Here is a 26,259-nt window from a genome sequence, read left to right as displayed (position 1 = left end):
AGTTTTACCACAGCTGGAGTGCTGGTGGTTAGCCATCTCAGTAATGTCTTGGGTTGATGACACCTGTCACACAACACATTTATTTCCCAGCTCCTAAGGAACAGGAAGTGCAAGCAAGGAGTTGGGACCACGCTAACATTTTCTAGCCTCTTATTGGAAATTTAGAGAACTCCTTAAAACGGTGTATCAAGTATAGCAAACTTTGAGATGGGGTCTCTCCCAATATTACCAGAATGCGACTTTAGGAGAATTAGGATCATTATTGAGGTCACTCCACCTCTGCTCTCTCCCAACAACAATAACCACAGTAATTCCTAGCCTGACCTCTGGGGTTCCATTAACGCTAGAAGCAGGCTTATTCTACTACTAAGCCTCAAAGGACTATCTACAGTATGCTCCTTACTGCAAAGGTTTTTTTTTTTTGTTTCATACTCTGCAAAAGTTAAAAAAAATCAGATTGCAAAACCAAACAGCAAAAGATGTAACATACATTTTATATATGCTGATCAAAAGCCTTATAGGCTGAGCTAGGCATCTCAGTTACTAGAATACCGTCATAAGAACATAATATCCCTTATGAATAACATAAGTTAAAAGGATTTCATGCCCAATCCTGCTGCGCTCCCACAGAAAAACTCTGCAAACATAGCACAAAAATGGCTCTCATAATATTTTATTGTTATCTAGTTATAAACTGCTGACATTTTTCCATTGCAGTTTGCCAATGGACTGTATGTTTTCTAGATTCGGTTCTCACCTCACAAGTAAATGACATCACTGACAGAGTTACTGTGCTTAATAAATACTCAATTTTGCACATAAAATGGTTTATAGGCATGTCATATACTATAAGTCAGACAGGTGGAGGTCCAGCAGAAGACTAAGGGTGCATTCACAAGACAGTGAAAAAAAAGTCTGTTAAAAACAGATAAACTCACTTTTTCATAGCCATTTTGCATCCATTTCCTGGCCGTCTATCTGTTTTTAATGTCCATTTGCCATCCATTTTTAATGGCTGTTAAAAACAGATAAATGTCATATATATATATATATGTTAGGGTTGTTGCGGGTATCGAAATTTCAATACCCAATCAATACTTTTATCCCGGTATTGATATGATACCAGGATTTCAATTTTTTCGATACTGGGCTGCGCTGCTGCGCAGTTCAGTATCACAGAACACTAGGGTGCTGCTGTCAGCGCGCTCATGTTCCCTCAGAAGCACAGGGAACAAGGAGTCACTCTCTCCCTCCCCCTGTGCCGCGCTGCCAATAAAGAGAGAGGGGCGGGTGCAATGTGCCACTAATGATAGGAGGACCTTTCATGGGTCCGGGCTTTGTTAAATAGCAGGCTACATAGAGCGGCGCCCAGGGAACTCCCTGCACTTACTATTAAATCTTGGCGCCGCTTCGTTCACCCGCTGTGCCCTCATTACCGTCTCCTGCTCGATATGCTAGTTACTACTATCAGAGCAATGGGGAGGAGACATTGGCTTCTCTCCCGGGCGTTCCTTCTCCCTGGCTGTGACGTTCTGCGCTGCGACTGGACAGCGCTACAGCAGGGAGAAGGAACGCCCAGCAGAGAAGCTGATGTCTCCTCCCCATTGCTCCGATAGTAGTAATTAGCATACAGAGAAGGAGACAGTAACTGGGCCACAGCGGGCGAACGGAGCGGCGCCCAGGAATAATAGTAAGTGCAGGGAGATCCCTGGGCGCTGCTCTATGTAGCCTGCTACTTAACAATATCCGAACCCATGAAAGGTCGTCTTTAACTTTTAATACAGGAGGCAGGTGCCGGCAGCAGAATCACATAGCCGGCACCCTGTCTCTGATAGGGAGAAGTGATCAATGGCAGTTAACCCCTCAGGTGTGGCACCTGAGGGGTTAACTGCCGCTGATCTGCTGCCGACACCCACCTCCTGTATTAAAGGTTAATTATCATTGGTGGCAGCCCCCTCAACCCCCTAGTATTAAAATCATTGGTGGCGCAGTGTACCCACCCCCCTCAACTCCCCCAGTATTAAAATCATTGGTGGCAGTGGCCACAGGGTCCACTCCCCTTCTCATTGGTGGCAGTGGCAGCTTCTGATCGGAGCCCCAGCAGTGTAATCCTGGGGCTCCGATCAGTTACCACGGCAGCCAGGATGCTACTGAAGTCTTCCATGGTAAGCTCCCTGCTGCTGTTTGCACAAAGCACACGGCAGCAGGGAGAGTGTAAAGTCCTATTCACCCTAATAGATATCAAGTAAGGTAAATAAGACAAGGGATTAAACAATCCCAGTTTATAGCCCCTAAGGGAGAAAATAGTTCTTAAATTAAAAATTTAAAAATTAAATATAAAGTTTAAAAAAACACACCAAAATATTAAGTATAAATCACCCCCTTTTACAATTTTACATATAAAATTTATGAACAATAAATAAATAAACATCACATTTCGCCGAAAAGTCCAAACTATTAAAATATAAAAAAAAATCTATGCAGTGAACACCGGAACAGAAAAAAATAAAAACTGCGCGATTTGCCATTTTTTTAAATGCGGAATGCACGTGGCTTTTTTGGTGTTTTCTTTTTTTCAGGTGGTATCGAATGGTATCGAGTATTGCAATACTTTTTTATGGTATCGAAATCGAATCAAAAATTTGGTATCGCAACAACTATAATATAATCCCCCCCCCAAAAAGTCGCCACCTGGATTTAACTAAGCAAATAGTTATGAGCCTCCTATTGGATAATTACTGCATAATTACTGGGCGATTATCTTTCAGCTGGCAACAAGTTATTTAACCCAAACTGGTGCAATGAGTTGCTTCTCATTTCTTAAACAACCACGTCGAAAGATACATCTCGTGGTCGTGGAAAAGATGTTAGTCTGTTTGAGAAGGATCGAATCAATGGCATGCATCAAGCAGAGAAAACATCTAAGGAGATTGCAGAAACTACTAAAATTGGGTTAAGAACTGTCCAACGCATTATTAAAAACTGGAAGGATAGTGGGGACCCATCATATTTGAGGAAGAAATCTGGCGGGGAAAAAATCCTAAATGATCGTGATCGGCGATCACTTAAACGTTTGGTGAAATCAAATCAAAGAAAAACAACTGTAGAACTCAGGGCTATGTTTAATAGTGAAAGTAAGAGCATTTACACATGCACAATGAGAAGGGAACTCAAGGGATTGGGACTGAACAGCTGTGTAGCCGTAAGAAAACCACAAATCAGTGAGGCAAACCAGAAAAAAAGGCTTCAATTTGCTAGGGAGCATAAAGATTGGACTCTGGAGCAATGGAAGAAGGTCATGTGGTCTGATGAGTCCAGATTTACCCTGTTCCAGAGTGATGGGCGCATCAGGGTAAGAAGAGAGGCAGATAAAGTGATGCACACATCATGCCTAGTGCCTACTGTACAAGCCTGTGGGGGCAGTGCTATGATCTGGGGTTGCTGCAGTTGGTCAGGTCTAGGTTCAGCAACAGTATGTGCTCCAAGAATGAGGTCAGCTGACTACCTGAACATACTGAATGACGAGGTTATTCCATCACTGGATTTTTTCTTCCCTGATGGCACTGGCATATTCTAAGATGACAATGCCATGATTCATGGGGCTCAAATTGTGAAAGAGTGGTTAAGGGAGCATGAGACATCATTTTCACACATGGATTGGCCACCACAGAGTCCAGACCTTAACCCCATTGAGAATCTTTGGGAAGCGCTCATCTCCATAGTCATCTGTATCGCCGTCCTCAGGACAGCGATAAAGAAGGCTGTGCGGTGGGGCAGAGGAGGGAGAGGCGTGTCCCTTCCCTGTTCCTCTGATAGGCTCCCGGCCTAGTGCCGGCAGTCTATCAGAGGCCGGCGCAGGCGGCGCGATGACGTCATCGCGCCGCCTGAGCCATACCGCGCGGCACACAGATCGGAAGAGGCCTGCATCGCATCGCTGCCAAGGAGGTAAGTATAAGTGTTTATTTATTTTTTATATATACAATACTTTTACTGGCACATTGGGGGGGGCTGTTATTAATAGCACATAATGGGGGGGTTGTTATTACTGGCACATAATGGGGGGGTTGTTATTACTGGCACATAATGGGGGGCTGTTATTACTGGCACGTAATGGAGGGGCTGTTATTACTGGCACGTAATGGAGGGGCTGTTATTACTGGCACATAATGGGGGGCTGCAATTACTGGCACATAATGGAGGCTGTTATTACTGGCACATAATGGGGGGCTGTTATTGCTGGCACATAATGGGGGGGCTGTTATTACTGGCACATGATGGGGGGGCTGTTATTACTGGCACAAAATGGGGGCTGTTATTACTGGCACATAATGGGGGGGCTGTTATTACTGGCACATAATGGGGGGATGTTATTACTGGCACATAATGGGGGGGCTGTTATTACTGGCACATGATTGGTGGAGCTGTTATTACTGGCACATGATTGGGGCACTATAGGGGCATCTACTGAAGCCACAAAGATGGGGTATTTTATATGGGGGCTCTGTACAGTAGAATTTTATACTGGGACACATTATGGTGGGTACTATGAGGAAGGGGGGAGAGGAGTACTATGGGGTTATCTACGGGGGGCAGTAGGAAGGGGTATTTTATACTTGCAAATTATGCGGACACTGGGGGCATCTACTGGGGCACTTTATACTGGTACATTATGGGGGCACTAGGAGGAAGGGGGGAGAGGAGCACTATGGAGGCATTTACTGGGGGCATTATATTGGGGTATTTAATACTGGCACATTATGGGGGCACTATGGGGACATTAGCTCAACTGGGGGCATTACAAGGGGGTATTTTTTGCACTGTCACATTATAAGGAGAATTTTTTCTACTGGGGGGGCATTATGATGGGCTTTATTACTCCCCCATAGTATGACCCCCTAGTAGCAGCACCAGCCTCTCCCTGCTCTGCTATCCCTCTGCCCCTTCTCCAAATCCTTATTATGAAATCTTTCTCATTAGGATAAAATACAACATCAGATCCACCGAGCCCCCCAGTCAAAGTGTTGAAGTGGTGTCCGAGATCCCCAAGGGCCAAGCCAAGTAATTGTAAGTTTTCATGTGAAATATGTTTATGTTATACACATATAGCATACACTGTGCCACACAATATACAGTATACCTCTACACTGTGTAGTCTGCTCTATAAGCACCATTGTTTTGTGGCGGCGGACAGAAAATAATCTGGAAGTGCCTCTCCCGAGACCAGGCTCTGTATCTGCCACTGGCTGGAGAAGGCTTTGCACAGCAGTCAGACTCTACTATCATCAATGCAAGATATTGGTGAAAAATTAATGCAACACTGGATGGAAATAAATCTTGTCACATTGCAGAAGCTTATCGAAACAAAGCCACAGGGAATTCGTGCCGTAATCAAAGCTAAAGGCTTTTTTTTGGGGTGGTGACTTTTTTTTGGGGTGGTGACTTTTTTTGGGGCCATGTAGTGTATATATACAAACCGGATTCCCAAAAAGTTGGGACACTATACAAATCGTGAATAAAAACTGAATGCAATGATGTGGAGGTGCCAACTTCTAATATTTTATTCAGAATAGAACATAAATCACGGAACAAAAGTTTAAACTGAGAAAATGTACCATTAAGGGAAAAATATGTTGAATCAGAATTTCATGGTGTCAACAAATCACCAAAAAGTTGGGACAAGGCCATTCACCACTGTGTGGCATCTCCCCTTCTTCTTACAACACTCAACAGACGTCTGGGGACCGAGGAGACCAGTTTCTCAAGTTTAGAAATAGGAATGCTCTCCCATTCTTGTCTAATACAGGCCTCTAACTGTTCAATCGTCTTGGGCCTTCTTTGTTGCACCTTCCTCTTTATGATGCGCCAAATGTTCTCTATAGGTGAAAGATCTGGACTGCAGACTGGCCATTTCAGTACCCAGATCCTTCTCCTACGCAGCCATGATGTTGTGATTGATGCAGAATGTGGTCTGGCAGTATCTTGTTGAAAAATGCAGGGTCTTCCCTGAAAGAGATGACGTCTGGATGGGAGCATATGTTGTTCTAGGACCTGAATATATTTTTCTGCATTGATGGTGCCTTTCCAGACATGCAAGCTGCCCATGCCACACGCACTCATGCAACCCCATACCATCAGAGATGCAGGCTTCTGAACTGAGCATTGATAACAACTTGGGTTGTCCTTGCCCTTTTTGGTCCGAATGACATGGCGTCCCAGATTTCCAAAAAGAACTTCGAATCGTGACTCGTCTGACCACAGAACAGTCTTCCATTTTGCCACACTCCATTTTAAATGATCCCTGGCCCAGTGAAAAGCCTGAGCTTGTGGATCTTGCTTAAAAATAGCTTCTTCTTTGCACTGTAGAGTTTCAGCTGGCAACGGCGGATGGCACGGTGGATTGTGTTCACTGACAATGGTTTCTGGAAGTATTCCTGAGCCCATTCTGTGATTTCCTTTACAGTAGCATTCCTGTTTGTGGTGTAGTGTCGTTTAAGGGCCCGGAGATCACGGGCATCCAGTATGGTTTTACGGCCTTGACCCTTACGTACAGAGATTGTTCCAGATTCTCTGAATCTTCGGATGATGTTATGCACAGTTGATGATTATAGATGCAAAGTCTTTGCAATTTTTCGCTGGGTAACACCTTTCTGATATTGCTCCACTATCTTTCTGCGCAACATTGTGGGAATTGGTGATCCTCTACCCATCTTGGCTTCTGAGAGACACTGCCACTCTGAAAAGCTCTTTTTATACCCAATTATGTTGCCAATTGACCTAATTAGTGTTAATTGGTCTTCCAGCTCTTCGTATGCTCAAATTTACTTTTTCCAGCCTCTTATTGCTACTTGTCCCAACTTTTTTGGGATTTGTTGACACCGTGAAAATTTGAATCAACGTATTTTTCCTTTAAAATGATACATTTACTCGGATTAAACGTTTGATCTGTCATCTACGTTCTATTACAAATAAAATATTGACATTTGCCATCTCCACATCATTGCATTCAGCTTTTATTCACAATTTGTTTAGTGTCCCAACTTTTTTGGAATCCGGTTTGTATATATATATATATATATATATATATATGTGTGTATTATGCCCCCACAGTTCCCCCAGATCCTATAAAGCCCTCTCTGTAGGGCCCCCAATATAAATAATGCCCCCATAGTGCCCCTGTATAGAAAATAAGCCCCCTGTATAAAAATGCCCCCAGCTTATAAATGCCCTTATGTATACTCCCAGTATAAATAATGCCCCCATAGTGCCCCTGTATAGAAAAAAAGCTCCCTGTATAAAAATCCCCCCAGCTTATAAATGGCCTCACATATACTCCCAGTATAAATAATTCCCCCTATAGTGTCCCTGTATAAAAAAATAGCCCAACAGAGCCCCCTGTATAAAAAATGCCCCCATAGTGCACCCAGCTTATAAATGGCTATATATACAGTATGTATATATATATATATATATATATATATATATATATCAGAATTAATAATATAAGCAGCACTGCAGGGCCAAAGTATAATCGGGTGCCAGCAGATGTTAGAGCGATCCAATCTCCCAAAAATTGTAGAAAACAAAAATATTCCACGGCACTCCAGAAAAAGTAAAATGAATGTGACTTTAATTTACCAACGCAACGTTTCGGTCCACACACTGGAACCTTCCTTAAGATATATATATATATATATATATATATATATAAAATGCCTCTCTCCTTGCACCTACGATAATGCCAAGAAATAAAAAAAAGAACTCATCTCAACACAGGCACACACAGAAACACTTGCTCCCCACTGGAAGCAGCAGGACCTGACCCTCCCCGGTTATCAGGTGTCATCCTAAAGCTGGGAGCATCAGGTCCTTCTGCCTCCAGTTCTAAGTGTTCCTGCGAGTGACTGTGGTGAGGTAAGTATCTGTTTTTTGTACCCATAGACAGGTGCACTTCTGTCTAAACGCCTGTTAAAAACAGATTTTAATGGGGTGCATATGGCAATCAAAATGGCCAAAAACAGGGCACATCATTTTTTGTAACAGTGCCTACTCACTGGCTGTTAATGACTGTTACAAAAAAATGCAACGTGAATAGCCCCATAGACTACAAGACAGTAGTCTGAGGTCTGATTGGGGGTCTTATTAACACGGGGGTCTGATCTGAGGTCTGAATGGGCTCTTATTAATATTGGGGGTCTGAGCCAAGGTCTGAAAACCTAGGTGTGTCTTATAGGATAAAAAATACAGTAAGTATTTCATTAATACATGTCATAATTGTGCATTTACCCGCACCAACTGAGCAGGCACTGATTAGGAAGGAACCACTCCTTCCTGATAAATATCTGCTTGACAGAGGAGGTGAGAGCTTCATTGGCATGCCGCAATCACCTCCGACCTTCAGCACTTAGTGGAACTGAAGACAGACTCTCCTTAGCAAGCAAAGAAACATGTTTCCCTAATGAAGTATATTATAAAAATGCTTAACATCCTTGTCCCTACATTATATAAACTGAAACGACAAGTACACCTTAAATGTGCAGTGATATCATTTATCTATGTAATAATGGTCTGCAGGTTGCAGCGAACAATGGATACAATGCAACACAGAAATCTGTCAAGTGTGCAGTCCTTGTATTATTGTGCTCACAAGTCTTTCTGTGTGAGCCTGCAATATACTGCTGTATACAGTGCTTCCTATAAGAAGTAAATGATCTTGCGTCTATTTGTGCTCAGTAGCCTATACACAATGTTGAAAGAAGACCTAGTGTCAGAAACCTATACTCTGTAAATGCAATTTATAAGAGACACTGTTGATACCAGTCACAGAAGTTACTGGAAGTTCTCACAACTGGAGATATGTGCGATCTTGAGGGCAGATATTTTTTTATGGGTTTGCTATTCTTTCCCATACAAGGCCCACAGATCGTTTTTTTTAGCTGATTGGATCTTTTATGCAGCATAAAAATGATCATAGAAACATAGATCTTTGGTCAGAAACACATCTTCCTGAGTAAACATGGAATGAAAACGAGCGATCCCATCAGACAATTAACTGCCCTTAAATGAGTGAATGGACTTTCTATATTGTCAATTGGACCTCATTACTGGGCAGAAATCAGCCCCTGTAAAAGGACCCTTAAAGGGAATCTGTCGCCAGTGACTTCCCTATCCAGATGTTTCCACAGACAAATAGCGGTGGTTCACCTGAATAAAACGCTATTCTTGTTTTCTTGATCGGAGGCTCCATTCCCAAGTTATGTTACTTTTTCCTGATATGCAAATTAGGCCTTAGGTGTAATGCGGGTGTCACCATTGCTATTGTTGCACCCAAGCTCTGTTCCTTTCTGTGGCCAACCCCTCCCTGGGTGCTATCAATCAAAGCATAGAGGTGGGTTGGCCATAGAAACGGGTGGAGCTTGGGTGCAACAGTAGCAATGGTGACATAACTCAGGAACAGAGTCTCCGATCAACAAAACTAAAACAGTGTTTTAATCAGGTGAAGTAGAGCTATGTGTCTATGTAAACAGCTGGATAGGGAGGTCGCTGGTGACAGATTAACTTTAAGCTGGCCATACACATTTGATGAATGTCAGCTGAACCCACCTATTTCGTTGGGACCAGCAGACCATCTAATGTGTATGGGGACCTCCCAACCATTGGACTTATTATCTGATCCCTTTGTCCTCAGGGAGATAAACCACTGCCAAGAGGAGTCTGGCAGCGGACTTCTCCTCCTTCCCACTCAGGAGATATGAAGGCTCAGCCAAACAGGCATGTGTTTAATGGACTGGGAAAGAGAGCTGTCAGCATGTGTATGACTTGGTCACTCTACTTTCGCAAAATCTTATAGAGAATGATGTAATTAGCAAATGTCTTAATCACTTCATTTAAAAAAGTCATCATTGCCACTAGTGGTTTCACTTCCACTTTATTTGCAGTCCACTGTCTGTTATCAGACAAGATCTGTCCCTAGTAACCCGAGACTCCTGAGCCTGATAAAGGAGCTGCTTCTACACTGCTTCTGAAGAGCACAGAAGCTCCTGTGTGTCTGTAAGTGTTATCTCTTCCTCATTATAAGCTTTCTGAGCTCCATAGAAGAAAACAAACACAGTGGGAATAAAGGGATGTGATTCACTGCATACAGCACTGGCAGATTCCAAAGAAGGGAGACATTGACTGCTTGTGAGAGAACTGCATCTAGCTGAGCAGCCAAAACAGGGAATAATATGGCTGAGGAAAACATTAAGGAAGCCCAAAAAAGACTTGCCCTTTACAGTTATGATTCAACAATGAATTACAGCCATTATGTAAGCTCCTTTTTTTATTTTTTTTGAAAACTCAGGTACGCTTTAAGGCCAACATACACATTAGGTAATTGTCGGCCAAACCTGCAATTTTCTGTGGGACCAACCAACAGACTAATGTCTACAGGTGTCTCCAAGCTCTCCCCGACTGATAATGTGGGGAAACAGAAGGATTGGGTGGGAGTTTTAACGTCCAATCCTTTTGTTCTCTGGCAGACAAGCCACCGCCAGAGGCATCTGGCAGCAGATTTCTCCTCTCTTCCCACTAAACACACATACACGTTCAGCCAAAGTGAGGATATATGTGTATGGGGAAGTCAGGAGAGATAGCCGTCAGCCAAATGAGCATATTTGTTTTTATTGTCTCCCCATGTATAATTAGGAGTCTGTAAACCATAAGTAGAAACAGATGTGTCAACATTATGCTATAAAAACAATCATTTTCTATAGGTTTAGCAACCAACATGTAAGCTCACCTTTCTGCATGTTTTATATAAGTGACCTCATATGTTTCATTCAAACCTGGTTTCATGATACATTCAAAAACCCAAGCCTAGAGAACAATATTCTGAAAAAGTAAAGAAGTCAATAGAGTTGGGAGGTCTATCTTCTACTCTCCCCTAGTTTACAGCCTTGCCATACCCACCTTTACACCATCCCCGCAATCTGTCTTTTATAGAATTTTAGAATCTGTTGAGGTACCTTAGCGTAAGGTTTGAAGGGTTATTTTTAGGGATGAGCGAACTCGAACTGTATAGTTCGGGTTCGTACCGAATTTTGGGGTGTCCGTGACACGGACCCGAACCCGGACATTTTCGTAAAAGTCCGGGTTCGGGTTCGGTGTTCGTCGCTTTCTTCGCGCTTTTGTGACGCTTTCTTGGCGCTTTTTGAAAGGCTGCAAAGCAGCCAATCAACAAGCGTCATACTACTTGCCCCAAGAGGCCATCACAGCCATGCCTACTATTGGCATGGCTGTGATTGGCCAGAGCACCATGTGACCCAGCCTCTATTTAAGCTGGAGTCACATAGCGCCGCCCGTCACTCTGCTCTGATTAGCGTAGGGAGAGGTTGCGGCTGCGACAGTAGGGCGAGATTAGGCAGATTAACTCCTCCAAAGGACTTGATTAACTGATCGATCTGCAGCTGTGGATCATTGAGCTGCTGATCCTCAATTGCTCACTGTTTTTAGGCTGCACAGACCGTTTGTCAGTCTCATTTTTCTGGGGTGATCGGCGGCCATTTTGTGTCTTGTGGTGCGCCAGCACAAGCTGCGACCAAGTGCATTTAACCCTCAATGGTGTGGTTGTTTTTTGGCTAAAGCCTACATCAGGGTGAAGCTGTCACACCAAGTGCATTTAACCAGCAATAGTCTGTTCATTTTTTGGCCATATACAAAATCAGGGGCAAGCTGCGCCTGTCACCAAGTGCATTTAACCCTCAATGGTGTGGTTGTTTTTTGGCTAAAGCCTACATCAGGGTGAAGCTGTCACACCAAGTGCATTTAACCAGCAATAGTCTGTTCATTTTTTGGCCATATACAAAATCAGGGGCAAGCTGCGCCTGTCACCAAGTGCATTTAACCCTCAATGGTGTGGTTGTTTTTTGGCTAAAGCCTACATCAGGGTGAAGCTGTCACACCAAGTGCATTTAACCAGCAATAGTCTGTTCATTTTTTGGCCATATACAAAATCAGGGGCAAGCTGCGCCTGTCACCAAGTGCATTTAACCCTCAATGGTGTGGTTGTTTTTTGGCTAAAGCCTACATCAGGGTGAAGCTGTCACACCAAGTGCATTTAACCAGCAATAGTCTGTTCATTTTTTGGCCATATCCCAGTCTAATTCTGTCACTAAATCCATACCGGTCACCCAGCGCCTAAATACTAGGCCTCAAATTTATATCCAGCTAAATCTGTCCCTAGTGCTGTAGCTGGGCGAGTTATTTAGTGTCCGTTCAAGCACATTTCTTGTTCTGGGTTGAAATACAATTCTCAATTTAGCAATTTCATAATTTAGTGGTTCCTGCTATATCAGAGCTCTTTGAAATCTATCCCAAAAAGGGTATATAATATTGAAGGTGCACATAGGGTCATTCAGAGTAACTTCACACACACCCGCTACTGTGTATTTCCAAGTCTAATTCTGTCACTAAATCCATACCGGTGACCCAGCGCCTAAATACTAGGCCTCAAATTTAATTCCCTCTAAATCTCTCGTTACCCACCGCTGTACTGTTGTTGCTGGGCAAGATATTTAGTGTCCGTCAAAGCACATTTTTTGTTCTGGGTTGAAGTACAATTCCCAATTTAGCAATTTCATAATTTAGTGGTTTCTGCTATATCAGAGCTATTTGAAATCTATCCCAAAAAGGGTATATAATATTGAAGGTGCACATAGGGTCATTCAGAATAACTTCACACACACCCGCTACTGTGTATTTCCAAGTCTAATTCTGTCACTAAACCCATACCTGTCACCCAGCGCCTAAATACTAGGCCTCAAATTTAAATCCCTCTAAATCTCTCGTTACCGTTGTCCTGTTGTAGCTGGGAAAGTTATTTAGTGCCCGTCAAAGCACATTTTTTGTTCTGGGTTGAAGTACAATTCCCAATTTAGCAATTTCATAATTTAGTGGTTCCTGCTATATCAGAGCTATTTGAAATCTATCCCAAAAAGGGTATATAATATTGAAGGTGCACATAGGGTCATTCAGAATAACTTCACACACACCCGCTACTGTGTATTTCCAAGTCTAATTCTGTCACTAAATCCATACCGGTGACCCAGCGCCTAAATACTAGGCCTCAAATTTAATTCCCTCTAAATCTCTCGTTACCCACCGGTGTACTGTTGTTGCTGGGCAAGATATTTAGTGTCCGTCAAAGCACATTTTTTGTTCTGGGTTGAAGTACAATTCCCAATTTAGCAATTTCATAATTTAGTGGTTTCTGCTATATCAGAGCTATTTGAAATCTATCCCTAAAAGGGTATATAATATTGAAGGTGCACATAGGGTCATTCAGAATAACTTCACACACACCCGCTACTGTGTATTTCCAAGTCTAATTCTGTCACTAAACCCATACCTGTCACCCAGCGCCTAAATACTAGGCCTCAAATTTAAATCCCTCTAAATCTCTCGTTACCGTTGTCCTGTTGTAGCTGGGAAAGTTATTTAGTGCCCGTCAAAGCACATTTTTTGTTCTGGGTTGAAGTACAATTCCCAATTTAGCAATTTCATAATTTAGTGGTTCCTGCTATATCAGAGCTATTTGAAATCTATCCCAAAAAGGGTATATAATATTGAAGGTGCACATAGGGTCATTCAGAATAACTTCACACACACGCTTCTGTGCATTTCCAAGTCTAATTCTGTCACTAAATCCATACCGGTGACCCAGCGCCTAAATACTAGGCCTCAAATTTAATTCCCTCTAAATCTCTCGTTACCCACCGCTGTACTGTTGTTGCTGGGCAAGATATTTAGTGTCCGTCAAAGCACATTTTTTGTTCTGGGTTGAAGTACAATTCCCAATTTAGCAATTTCATAATTTAGTGGTTTCTGCTATATCAGAGCTATTTGAAATCTATCCCTAAAAGGGTATATAATATTGAAGGTGCACATAGGGTCATTCAGAATAACTTCACACACACCCGCTACTGTGTATTTCCAAGTCTAATTCTGTCACTAAATCCATACCGGTGACCCAGCGCCTAAATACTAGGCCTCAAATTTAATTCCCTCTAAATCTCTCGTTACCCACCGGTGTACTGTTGTTGCTGGGCAAGATATTTAGTGTCCGTCAAAGCACATTTTTTGTTCTGGGTTGAAGTACAATTCCCAATTTAGCAATTTCATAATTTAGTGGTTTCTGCTATATCAGAGCTATTTGAAATCTATCCCTAAAAGGGTATATAATATTGAAGGTGCACATAGGGTCATTCAGAATAACTTCACACACACCCGCTACTGTGTATTTCCAAGTCTAATTCTGTCACTAAACCCATACCTGTCACCCAGCGCCTAAATACTAGGCCTCAAATTTAAATCCCTCTAAATCTCTCGTTACCGTTGTCCTGTTGTAGCTGGGAAAGTTATTTAGTGCCCGTCAAAGCACATTTTTTGTTCTGGGTTGAAGTACAATTCCCAATTTAGCAATTTCATAATTTAGTGGTTCCTGCTATATCAGAGCTATTTGAAATCTATCCCAAAAAGGGTATATAATATTGAAGGTGCACATAGGGTCATTCAGAATAACTTCACACACACGCTTCTGTGCATTTCCAAGTCTAATTCTGTCACTAAATCCATACCGGTGACCCAGCGCCTAAATACTAGGCCTCAAATTTAATTCCCTCTAAATCTCTCGTTACCCACCGCTGTACTGTTGTTGCTGGGCAAGATATTTAGTGTCCGTCAAAGCACATTTTTTGTTCTGGGTTGAAGTACAATTCCCAATTTAGCAATTTCATAATTTAGTGGTTTCTGCTATATCAGAGCTATTTGAAATCTATCCCTAAAAGGGTATATAATATTGAAGGTGCACATAGGGTCATTCAGAATAACTTCACACACACCCGCTACTGTGTATTTCCAAGTCTAATTCTGTCACTAAATCCATACCGGTGACCCAGCGCCTAAATACTAGGCCTCAAATTTAATTCCCTCTAAATCTCTCGTTACCCACCGGTGTACTGTTGTTGCTGGGCAAGATATTTAGTGTCCGTCAAAGCACATTTTTTGTTCTGGGTTGAAGTACAATTCCCAATTTAGCAATTTCATAATTTAGTGGTTTCTGCTATATCAGAGCTATTTGAAATCTATCCCTAAAAGGGTATATAATATTGAAGGTGCACATAGGGTCATTCAGAATAACTTCACACACACGCTTCTGTGCATTTCCAAGTCTAATTCTGTCACTAAATCCATACCGGTGACCCAGCGCCTAAATACTAGGCCTCAAATTTAAATCCCTCTAAATCTCTCGTTACCCACCACTGTACTGTTGTTGCTGGGCAAGATATTTAGTGTCCGTCAAAGCACATTTTTTGTTCTGGGTTGAAGTACAATTCCCAATTTAGCAATTTCATAATTTAGTGGTTTCTGCTATATCAGAGCTATTTGAAATCTATCCCTAAAAGGGTATATAATATTGAAGGTGCACATAGGGTCATTCAGAATAACTTCACACACACGCTTCTGTGCATTTCCAAGTCTAATTCTGTCACTAAATCCATACCGGTGACCCAGCGCCTAAATACTAGGCCTCAAATTTAAATCCCTCTAAATCTCTCGTTACCCACCGCTGTACTGTTGTTGCTGGGCAAGATATTTAGTGTCCGTCAAAGCACATTTTTTGTTCTGGGTTGAAGTACAATTCCCAATTTAGCAATTTCATAATTTAGTGGTTTCTGCTATATCAGAGCTATTTGAAATCTATCCCTAAAAGGGTATATAATATTGAAGGTGCACATAGGGTCATTCAGAATAACTTCACACACACGCTTCTGTGCATTTCCAAGTCTAATTCTGTCACTAAATCCATACCGGTCACCCAGCGCCTAAATACTAGGCCTCAAATTTATATCCCGCTGAATTTGAATACAATACATTGGGCCAAATAATATATTTGTTGTTGTGGTGAACCATAACAATGAGAAAAACATCTAGTAAGGGACGCGGACGTGGACATGGTCGTGGTGGTGTTAGTGGACCCTCTGGTGCTGGGAGAGGACGTGGCCGTTCTGCCACATCCACACGTCCTAGTGTACCAACTACCTCAGGTCCCAGTAGCCGCCAGAATTTACAGCGATATATGGTGGGGCCCAATGCCGTTCTAAGGATGGTAAGGCCTGAGCAGGTACAGGCATTAGTCAATTGGGTGGCCGACAGTGGATCCAGCACGTTCACATTATCTCCCACCCAGTCTTCTGCAGAAAGCGCACAGATGGCGCCTGAAAACCAACCCCATCAGTCTGTCACATCACCCCCATGCATACCAGGGAAACTGTCTCAGCCTCAAGTTATGCAGCAGTCTCTTATGCTGTTTGAAGACTCCGCTGGCAGGGTTTCCCAAGGGCATCCACCTAGCCCTTCCCCAGCGGTGAAAGACATAGAATGCACTGACGCACAACCACTTATGTTTCCTGATGATGAGGACATGGGAATACCACCTCAGCATGTCTCTGATGATGACGAAACACAGGTGCCAACTGCTGCGTCTTTCTGCAGTGTGCAGACTGAACAGGAGGTCAGGGATCAAGACTGGGTGGAAGACGATGCAGGGGACGATGAGGTCCTAGACCCCACATGGAATGAAGGTCGTGCCACTGACTTTCACAGTTCGGAGGAAGAGGCAGTGGTGAGACCGAGCCAACAGCGTAGCAAAAGAGGGAGCAGTGGGCAAAAGCAGAACACCCGCCGCCAAGAGACTCCGCCTGCTACTGACCGCCGCCATCTGGGACCGAGCACCCCAAAGGCAGCTTCAAGGAGTTCCCTGGCATGGCACTTCTTCAAACAATGTGCTGACGACAAGACCCGAGTGGTTTGCACGCTGTGCCATCAGAGCCTGAAGCGAGGCATTAACGTTCTGAACCTGAGCACAACCTGCATGACCAGGCACCTGCATGCAAAGCATGAACTGCAGTGGAGTAAACACCTTAAAACCAAGGAAGTCACTCAGGCTCCCCCTGCTACCTCTTCTGCTGCTGCCGCCTCGGCCTATTCTGCTGCTGCTGCCGCCTCGGCCTCTTCCTCCGCCTCTGGAGGAACGTTGGCACCTGCCGCCCAGCAAACAGGGGATGTACCACCAACACCACCACCACCACCTCCGTCACCAAGCGTCTCAACCATGTCACACGCCAGCGTTCAGCTCTCCATCTCACAAACATTTGATAGAAAGCGTAAATTCCCACCTAGCCACCCTCGATCCCTGGCCCTGAATGCCAGCATTTCTAAACTACTGGCCTATGAAATGCTGTCATTTAGGCTGGTGGACACAGACAGCTTCAAACAGCTCATGTCGCTTGCTGTCCCACAGTATGTTGTTCCCAGCCGGCACTACTTCTCCAAGAGAGCCGTGCCTTCCCTGCACAACCAAGTATCCGATAAAATCAAGTGTGCACTGCGCAACGCCATCTGTAGCAAGGTCCACCTAACCACAGATACGTGGACCAGTAAGCACGGCCAGGGACGCTATATCTCCCTAACTGCACACTGGGTAAATGTAGTGGCAGCTGGGCCCCAGGCGGAGAGCTGTTTGGCGCACGTCCTGCCGCCGCCAAGGATCGCAGGGCAACATTCTTTGCCTCCTGTTGCCACCTCCTCCTTCTCGGCTTCCTCCTCCTCTTCTTCCACCTGCTCATCCAGTCAGCCACACACCTTCACCACCAACTTCAGCACAGCCCGGGGTAAACGTCAGCAGGCCATTCTGAAACTCATATGTTTGGGGGACAGGCCCCACACCGCACAGGAGTTGTGGCGGGGTATTGAACAACAGACCGACGAGTGGTTGCTGCCGGTGAGCCTCAAGCCCGGCCTGGTGGTGTGTGATAATGGGCGAAATCTCGTTGCAGCTCTGGGACTAGCCAATTTGACGCACATCCCTTGCTTGGCGCATGTGCTGAATTTGGTGGTGCAGAAGTTCATTCACAACTACCCCGACATGTCAGAGCTGCTGCATAAAGTGCGGGCCGTCTGTTCGCGCTTCCGGCGTTCACATCCTGCCGCTGCTCGCCTGTCTGCGCTACAGCGTAACTTCGGCCTTCCCGCTCACCGCCTCATATGCGACGTGCCCACCAGGTGGAACTCCACCTTGCACATGCTGGACAGACTGTGCGAGCAGCAGCAGGCCATAGTGGAGTTTCAGCTGCAGCACGCACGGGTCAGTCGCACTACAGAACAGCACCACTTCACCACCAATGACTGGGCCTCCATGCGAGACCTGTGTGCCCTGTTGCGCTGTTTCGAGTACTCCACCAACATGGCCAGTGGCGATGACACCGTTATCAGCGTTACAATACCACTTCTATGTCTCCTTGAGAAAACACTTAGGGCGATGATGGAACAGGAGGTGGCCCAGGAGGAGGAGGAGGAGGATGAGGAAGAGGGGTCATTTTTAGCACTTTCAGGCCAGTCTCTTCGAAGTGACTCAGAGGGAGGTTTTTTGCAACAGCAGAGGCCAGGTACAAATGTGGCCAGCCAGGGCCCACTACTGGAGGACGAGGAGGACGAGGATGAGGAGGAGGTGGAGGAGGATGAGGATGAAGCATGGTCACAGCGGGGTGGCACCCAACGCAGCTCGGGTCCATCACTGGTGCGTGGCTGGGGGGAAAGGCAGGACGATGACGATACGCCTCCCACAGAGGACAGCTTGTCCTTACCCCTGGGCAGCCTGGCACACATGAGCGACTACATGCTGCAGTGCCTGCGCAACGACAGCAGAGTTGCCCACATTTTAACCTGTGCGGACTACTGGGTTGCCACCCTGCTGGATCCACGCTACAAAGACAATGTGCCCACCTTACTTCCTGCACTGGAGCGTGATAGGAAGATGCGCGAGTACAAGCGCACGTTGGTAGACGCGCTACTGAGAGCATTCCCAAATGTCACAGGGGAACAAGTGGAAGCCCAAGGCCAAGGCAGAGGAGGAGCAAGAGGTCGCCAAGGCAGCTGTGTCACGGCCAGCTCCTCTGAGGGCAGGGTTAGCATGGCAGAGATGTGGAAAACTTTTGTCAACACGCCACAGCTAACTGCACCACCACCTGATACGCAACGTGTTAGCAGGAGGCAACATTTCACTAACATGGTGGAACAGTACGTGTGCACACCCCTCCACGTACTGACTGATGGTTCGGCCCCATTCAACTTCTGGGTCTCTAAATTGTCCACGTGGCCAGAGCTAGCCTTTTATGCCTTGGAGGTGCTGGCCTGCCCGGCAGCCAGCGTTTTGTCTGAACGTGTATTCAGCACGGCAGGGGGCGTCATTACAGACAAACGCAGCCGCCTGTCTACAGCCAATGTGGACAAGCTGACGTTCATAAAAATGAACCAGGCATGGATCCCACAGGACCTGTCCGTCCCTTGTCCAGATTAGACATTAACTACCTCCCCATAACCATATATTATTGGACTCCAGGGCACTTCCTCATTCAATCCTATTTTTATTTTCATTTTACCATTATATTGCGATGCTACCCAAAGTTGAATGAACCTCTCCTCTGCCTGTGTGCTAGGCCTAAATATATGCCAATGGACTGTTGCAGTGGTGGCTGACATGAAGCCTGATTCTCTGCTATGACATGCAGACTAATTCTCTGCTGACATGAAGCCAGATTGTCTGTTACGGGACCTCTCTCCTCTGCCTGGGTGCTGGGCCTAAATTTATGACAATGGACTGTTGCAGTGGTGGCTGACGTGAAGCCTGATTCTCTGCTATGACATGCAGACTGATTCTCTGCTGTCATGAAGCCAGATTGTCTGTTACGGGACCTTTCTCCTCTACCTGGGTTCTGGGCCTAAATTTATGAAAATTGACTCTTACAGTGGTGGGTGACGTGAAGCCTGATTCTCTGCTATGATATGAAGACTGATTCTCTGCTGACATGAAGCCAGATTGTCTGTTACGGGACCTTTCTCCTCTGCCTGGGTTCTGGGCCTAAATTTATGAAAATTGACTCTTACAGTGGTGGGTGACGTGAAGCCTGATTCTCTGCTATGATATGAAGACTGATTCTCTGCTGACATGAAGCCAGATTGTCTGTTACGGGACCTTTCTCCTCTGCCTGGGTTCTGGGCCTAAATTTATGAAAATTGACTCTTACAGTGGTGGGTGACGTGAAGCCTGATTCTCTGCTATGATATGAAGACTGATTCTCTGCTGACATGAAGCCAGATTGTCTGTTACGGGACCTTTCTCCTCTGCCTGGGTTCTGGGCCTAAATTTATGAAAATTGACTCTTACAGTGGTGGGTGACGTGAAGCCTGATTCTCTGCTATGATATGAAGACTGATTCTCTGCTGACATGAAGCCAGATTGTCTGTTACGGGACCTTTCTCCTCTGCCTGGGTTCTGGGCCTAAATTTATGAAAATTGACTCTTACAGTGGTGGGTGACGTGAAGCCTGATTCTCTGCTATGATATGAAGACTGATTCTCTGCTGACATGAAGCCAGATTGTCTGTTACGGGACCTTTCTCCTCTGCCTGGGTTCTGGGCCTAAATTTATGAAAATTGACTCTTACAGTGGTGGGTGACGTGAAGCCTGATTCTCTGCTATGATATGAAGACTGATTCTCTGCTGACATGAAGCCAGATTCTCTGTTACGGGACCTCTCTCCTCTGCCTGGGTGCTGGGCCTAAATTTATGACAATGGACTGTTGCAGTGGTGGCTGACGTGAAGCCTGATTCTCTGCTATGACATGCAGACTGATTCTCTGCTGACATGAAGCCAGATTCTCTGTTACGGGACCTCTCTCCTCTGCCTGTGTGTGTGCTGGGCCTAAATATATGCCAATGGACTGTTGCAGTGGTGGCTGACGTGAAGCCTCATTCTCTGCTATGACATGCAGACTAATTCTCTGCTGACATGAAGACAGATTCTCTGTTACGGGACCTCTCTCCTCTGCCTGGGTGCCGGGGCCTAAATATCTGAGAATGGACTGTTCCAGTGGTGGGTGACGGGAAGCCAGATTCTCTGCTATGGAACCTCTCTCCAATTGATTTTGGTTAATTTTTATTTATTTAATTTTTATTTTAATTCATTTCCCTATCCACATTTGTTTGCAGGGGATTTACCTACATGTTGCTGCCTTTTGCAGCCCTCTAGCTCTTTCCTGGGCTGTTTTACAGCCTTTTTAGTGCCGAAAAGTTCGGGTCCCCATTGACTTCAATGGGGTTCGGGTTCGGGACGAAGTTCGGATCGGGTTCGGATCCCGAACCCGAACATTTCCGGGATGTTCGGCCGAACTTCTCGAACCCGAACATCCAGGTGTTCGCTCAACTCTAGTTATTTTAATTAACCCATCTCATGATGGTTTGCTTGTCTCTATATTTTAGTTCTTTCTTTTTCATTATTACATTATATGGAATGGTTTACTGTTATGTTGAAGTCACAGCTGGCATTCGTTGATACTAAAACGTGTAGTGGTAATTGAAGGTGCCTGTCGGGAGTCTGCAGCTGGCATGGGATGATGAGTTTTAAGAGAATTATATGCAGAAGAATATGTAGGATTCTGGGTGGTGGCCTAGTCTACTTTACATAATCTCAAGTAGCTTGATAAACTATATAACACAAGCATGTAAACTGATGATGGGGGTTTAAAGGTGGCAGTTGCTCCCTGACCCTGTGCCTTAGGGTGCCTCTATCACAACAGAAAAAAAAAACTATTATAAATGGCTCATGAAGGTGGGGGCCCTCTCACAGATTTTACATTGGGTCAAAGGAGCTTCAAGTTAAGGTCTTTTTATATGGAGCAGGCAATTATCAGGAATGAACCATACGTTCCCAATAATTGCCTGCTCGTCACTGGAGTTGAGGGCTCCATTTACATGCAGCAATCACCTCCGCTGTATAGGGACAAGCAATCAATACAGTCACTGCTTGCCCCCATTGTGTTTACACAGCACAACCTGGTGAAAAAAATGATATTTTTAGGTGCCAGGTGGAAGACGCATTCACCTGATGAGAGTTTCAGTGGGGGGATATGTACTAGATACAGTACAGATGGGATACCTTCTTAGCGCAACACGACTTCATTGGATGTTGTTTTAAACTCTTTTTTATTTTGTTATTAAATAGTAAGCGATAACGCGTTTCGGAGTAATTATACCCCTTTCTCAAGGCTGCGGGGTCCGTGCCGATGTAGAGAAGGTAGTTTCTCATATATGGATGATCCATACTTGTCGATTACTATTTCATAACAAAATAAAAAAAGAGTTTAAAACAAAATCCAATGAAGTCGTGTTGCGCCAAGAAGGTATCCCATCTGTACTGTATCTAGTACATATCCCCCCACTGAAACTCACATCACTCTTCCGGAGAATCGGCCACTCCACTCACGAGGATTGAGAGGTACCGGCAGCACCGACCTATCACCTACACGAGTATTGTTCCCTTTTGATGCACTACATCAAAAGGTGAGCACAATAATTGGCTACCACCCCCCTTTTTTTTTTGTTCTCTTTTATACTTTTTTAATTTCCTACTACTCTATGAGCGCCTCTCCCTTTCTCGCCACACGTACCATTCACCTGATGAATGAACGAATTTGATTGTTCATCGGGTGAAGCCAATTATCATGATATAAACGGTCATCTCTGATGATCAGTTAGACCTCTAATGATGGAGCAGTTCCCTATGTCCTCAAATTTTGTAACCTCATAGTCCTAGAGAAGCGTTAGCTCTTATGTGCTTGTCCCATATTTCCAAGTGTTTACAGGTGTTTCCATGAAAGAAACCTATGATGTGCTATCAATAAGGATCCTTTCAAGTGTCAGCTGTAGGTCTTCAATGGTCTTCTATATCATCTTCACATGATGCCATTTTATATAATACAGTGTGTTGTGTAGAGATAAAACACTACATACATATTCACAGGAAATCAGCTCTATGTAAAAACCCGTATGACATCTCATGTCCAAAATAGTAATACACAGAATATTTTGCTAGGTGTGGATGATGTAACTACTTATTGTTATTGCTTTTAGTATTTTTTTTAACCACAATCTTTTCTTTTTACCCTTTGAATTTCAAAGCAATGATGCAAATAGTAGCCATTCCCAAACAATATAGATTTCTATAGAAAATGATAAAAAAATATTTTACCCGCTATCTGCAAATAACCCCGGATTACTGACAGACAGGGAGTAGGACTGACCATAAATGCAGCAAATTATAAAAATGATAATTAAGACTTGTTAGATCGATGGTGACAAACTGATTGGATGTGCTCAGTATGTGGCAATGCAAACAAGTGATTATTACATGTAGTCCCCCTGGCAATGAATGGTACCATACTGAAAAATATCCGAATGCTGCCATAATAGGGAAAAATCATTCCATCTAGGAGCAGCGGTAAGAATAGGGCTTATATATAATACATATAATACAAATCCTGGTGAGAACAGATATGGAGCACAAGCTGGCACTGGTAAACAGGGTTATCTCTCCTCTCCCTCCACCTGCCCGCTATATCTGTCTTCTAGTTTGCCCACCTGCCACTCACAGGTCACAGGACCACAGTGGCACAGCCATTAGGGAGGGCTAATGATGGCGTGTCAAGGCAAGCTCACTAACAGACAATGGAAAACTTTAATCAATGTTACTCCAGAATCTTCTCCTCGCCTGCTGTCAACGACGGCGTTAAAGATCCGCGTTAACTCTTTCAGAAGGCACTCATAAAAGCATAAAAGAGAATTACCCTGACGAAAAGAAGAATGAGCCGTGTGAACGAATCCCTTTCAGCATACAAACTTATGGTTATGGCGGTACGTGAGAGGACCTTATAGGCAATCATAATGCCTACATGGGCTGCAGGGCAACGTGCTAGGTTTACCGGCAGCCCTATGTAAAAGCGTCAGTAACACATGACATCATGAGGAGTTGTGCCAAATGGTAAACTCAGCTCTGCTACTCTGACAACATGTTTGCAGCATAATGCAAACAGTAAGTGGATCCGTAGAATGAGCAAACAATGGGCAAATGGGTGAGGATGATAGGAGGTGACCGGTGGGTTAGTTATAAAGGGAGAAGCCCTGGCTGAATGGAAATGCACAATATGTGGAAGTCATGTAATATATAATGTATATAAATAATGCAATATATGTCATGTAATATATATGTAATGTAATATGTAATGTATATAAGTCATGTAATATATAATGTATATCAGTGATGTAATATGTCATGTAATGTATATGTGATGTAATATATAATGTATATAAATCATGCAATTTATAATGTATATAAGGCATGTAATATATAATGTATATATCATGTGATATATAATGTATATAAGTCATGTGATCTATAATGTATATCAGTCATGTGATATATAATGTATATCAGTCATGTGATATATAATGTATATCAGTCATATAATATATAATGTATATAATTCATGTAATATATAATGTACTGTATATAATATGTTATATAATGTATATGTCATGTAATATATAATGTATATCAGTCATATAATATATAATGTATATAAGCCATGTAATATATAATGTACTGTATATAATATGTGATATATAATGTATATAAGTCATGTAATATATAATGTATATCAGTCATGTAATATATCATGTATATAAGTCATGTGATATATAATGTATATAAATCATGTAAGCCATTATACCAGGCACAGGACAGGGCTGTCTTTTGTGCTGGCAGTGCAGGGGTCTGTACCCACCTTGGGATCCTGGCTGGCAGTGCAGGGGTCTGTACCCACCCGTGGCTCCTGGCTGGCAGTGCAGGGGTCTGTACCTACCCGTGTCTCCTGGCTGGCAGTGCAGGGGTCTGCACCCACCCGTGGCTCCCGGCTGGCAGTGCAGGGGTCTGTACCCACCCGTGGGTCCCGGCTGGCAGTGCAGGGGTCTGTACCCACCCGTGGGTCCCGGCTGGCAGTGCAGGGGTCTGTACCCACCCGTGGGTCCCGGCTGGCAGTGCAGGGTTCTGTACCTACCCGCAGTGCCGCTCTGCTGTATGCCGGGGATTCAGCCGCGTCGTGTAGCTGCTCCTGGTATGCTGCGGCTTTTCTACCTCAGAGTCCCGCCTGGCATCTACAGACTGTGGTGAGCTGGCTGGCCGTCTGGTAGGTGCCTGTATGTGGCTGTCTATGAAGTAGCCGGGACTCTGTGTGTTATATAGGCACAGCTCACAGCCCTGCCAGCCAACCATACATGTCCCTCCCAGCTCTGGGAGGCACCAGCCAGCCCTCACCTAGTCTCTCTGCTTGTGTCCTGGGAGCAACAAGTGTGCCAGGGATATGTGCCCACAGCCTGCTTCCTGAGTCCCAGTGGGGAACTGCACACTCCTGTATACAAAGTACACACGTATGCGGCTCATCCTCCCTGCTTTGTAGTCAGCCATGCGCTTGTATTATAGCTGGAAAGAACTGATTCTCTTCTTGATGTTATCACTTGTCTCCTTTTCGTGTATTTGATGAGATGTATATGGTCACTTGCTTACAACCCTCAGTGAACAGGTTCCCAATATCTTCTAGTTTGACTTATCTATTATTACATTTGCTATTTCATTTGTCATTGTAGTTATATATTTCTGCCCATGAGTTTTCTGGCATTTTATTATTATTAAAGCATCATTAAAGGGGTTGTCTCATTTCAACAAATGTAATTTGTAGATAAAGTTAATACAAGGCAGTTACTAATGTATTGTGATTGTCCATATTGTCTCCTTTGCTGGCTTGGTGGATTTTTTCATCACATTATACACTGCTCGTTTCCATGGTTACGACCACCCTGCAGTCCAGCACCAGTAGTCATGCTTGCACACTATAGCAACAAGCACCAGCCTATGTGCCCTCCCAGGGACCCGACCACCAGAGAGGCTGGCGCTTTTTATCATAGTATGCAAGCACGGCCACCGCTGCTGGATTACAGGGTGGTCGTAACCATGGATACAAGCAGTATATAATGTGAGGAAAAAAATGAATCAACCCAGCAAAGGAGGCAATATGGACAATCACAATACATTATTAAGTGCCTTGTATTAACTTCCTCTACATAATAAATGCTATTTACTAAAGTGAAACAACCCCTTCAAGGGAATGCTCACATCTGTGTTGGAGATTCCGTTCGGGGCTTTCATGGCAGATTCCACCAAAAAGAGCATGCAAAAAAGCAGATACCTGAACAGACCCCATTATAGTCAATGGGATCTGATCAGCTCTCTTGGTTTCCGTTACGTGCCTAATCGGCACTTCCATTATTTTCAT

At 44.2% G+C, this 26,259-nt stretch overlaps 1 protein-coding gene across 1 annotated transcript in view; it reads right to left on the bottom strand.

Annotated features, from left to right (window-relative positions):
* C2CD4C (C2 calcium dependent domain containing 4C) overlaps positions 1-25,227 on the bottom strand; it is a 33,196-nt gene extending 7,969 nt beyond the window's left edge. Inside the window, exon 1 of the mRNA XM_044284565.1 lies at positions 24,988-25,227. The gene's annotated coding sequence lies outside the window, so the exon portion shown is untranslated. The remainder of the gene's footprint in view (positions 1-24,987) is intronic.
* Between the last annotated feature and the right edge of the window lie 1,032 nt (positions 25,228-26,259).

The sequence above is a fragment of the Bufo gargarizans genome, chromosome 1 (genome assembly GCF_014858855.1).
Source record: "Bufo gargarizans isolate SCDJY-AF-19 chromosome 1, ASM1485885v1, whole genome shotgun sequence".
NCBI lineage: Eukaryota > Metazoa > Chordata > Amphibia > Anura > Bufonidae > Bufo > Bufo gargarizans.
This window is presented reverse-complemented; position numbering and strand designations above follow the sequence as displayed.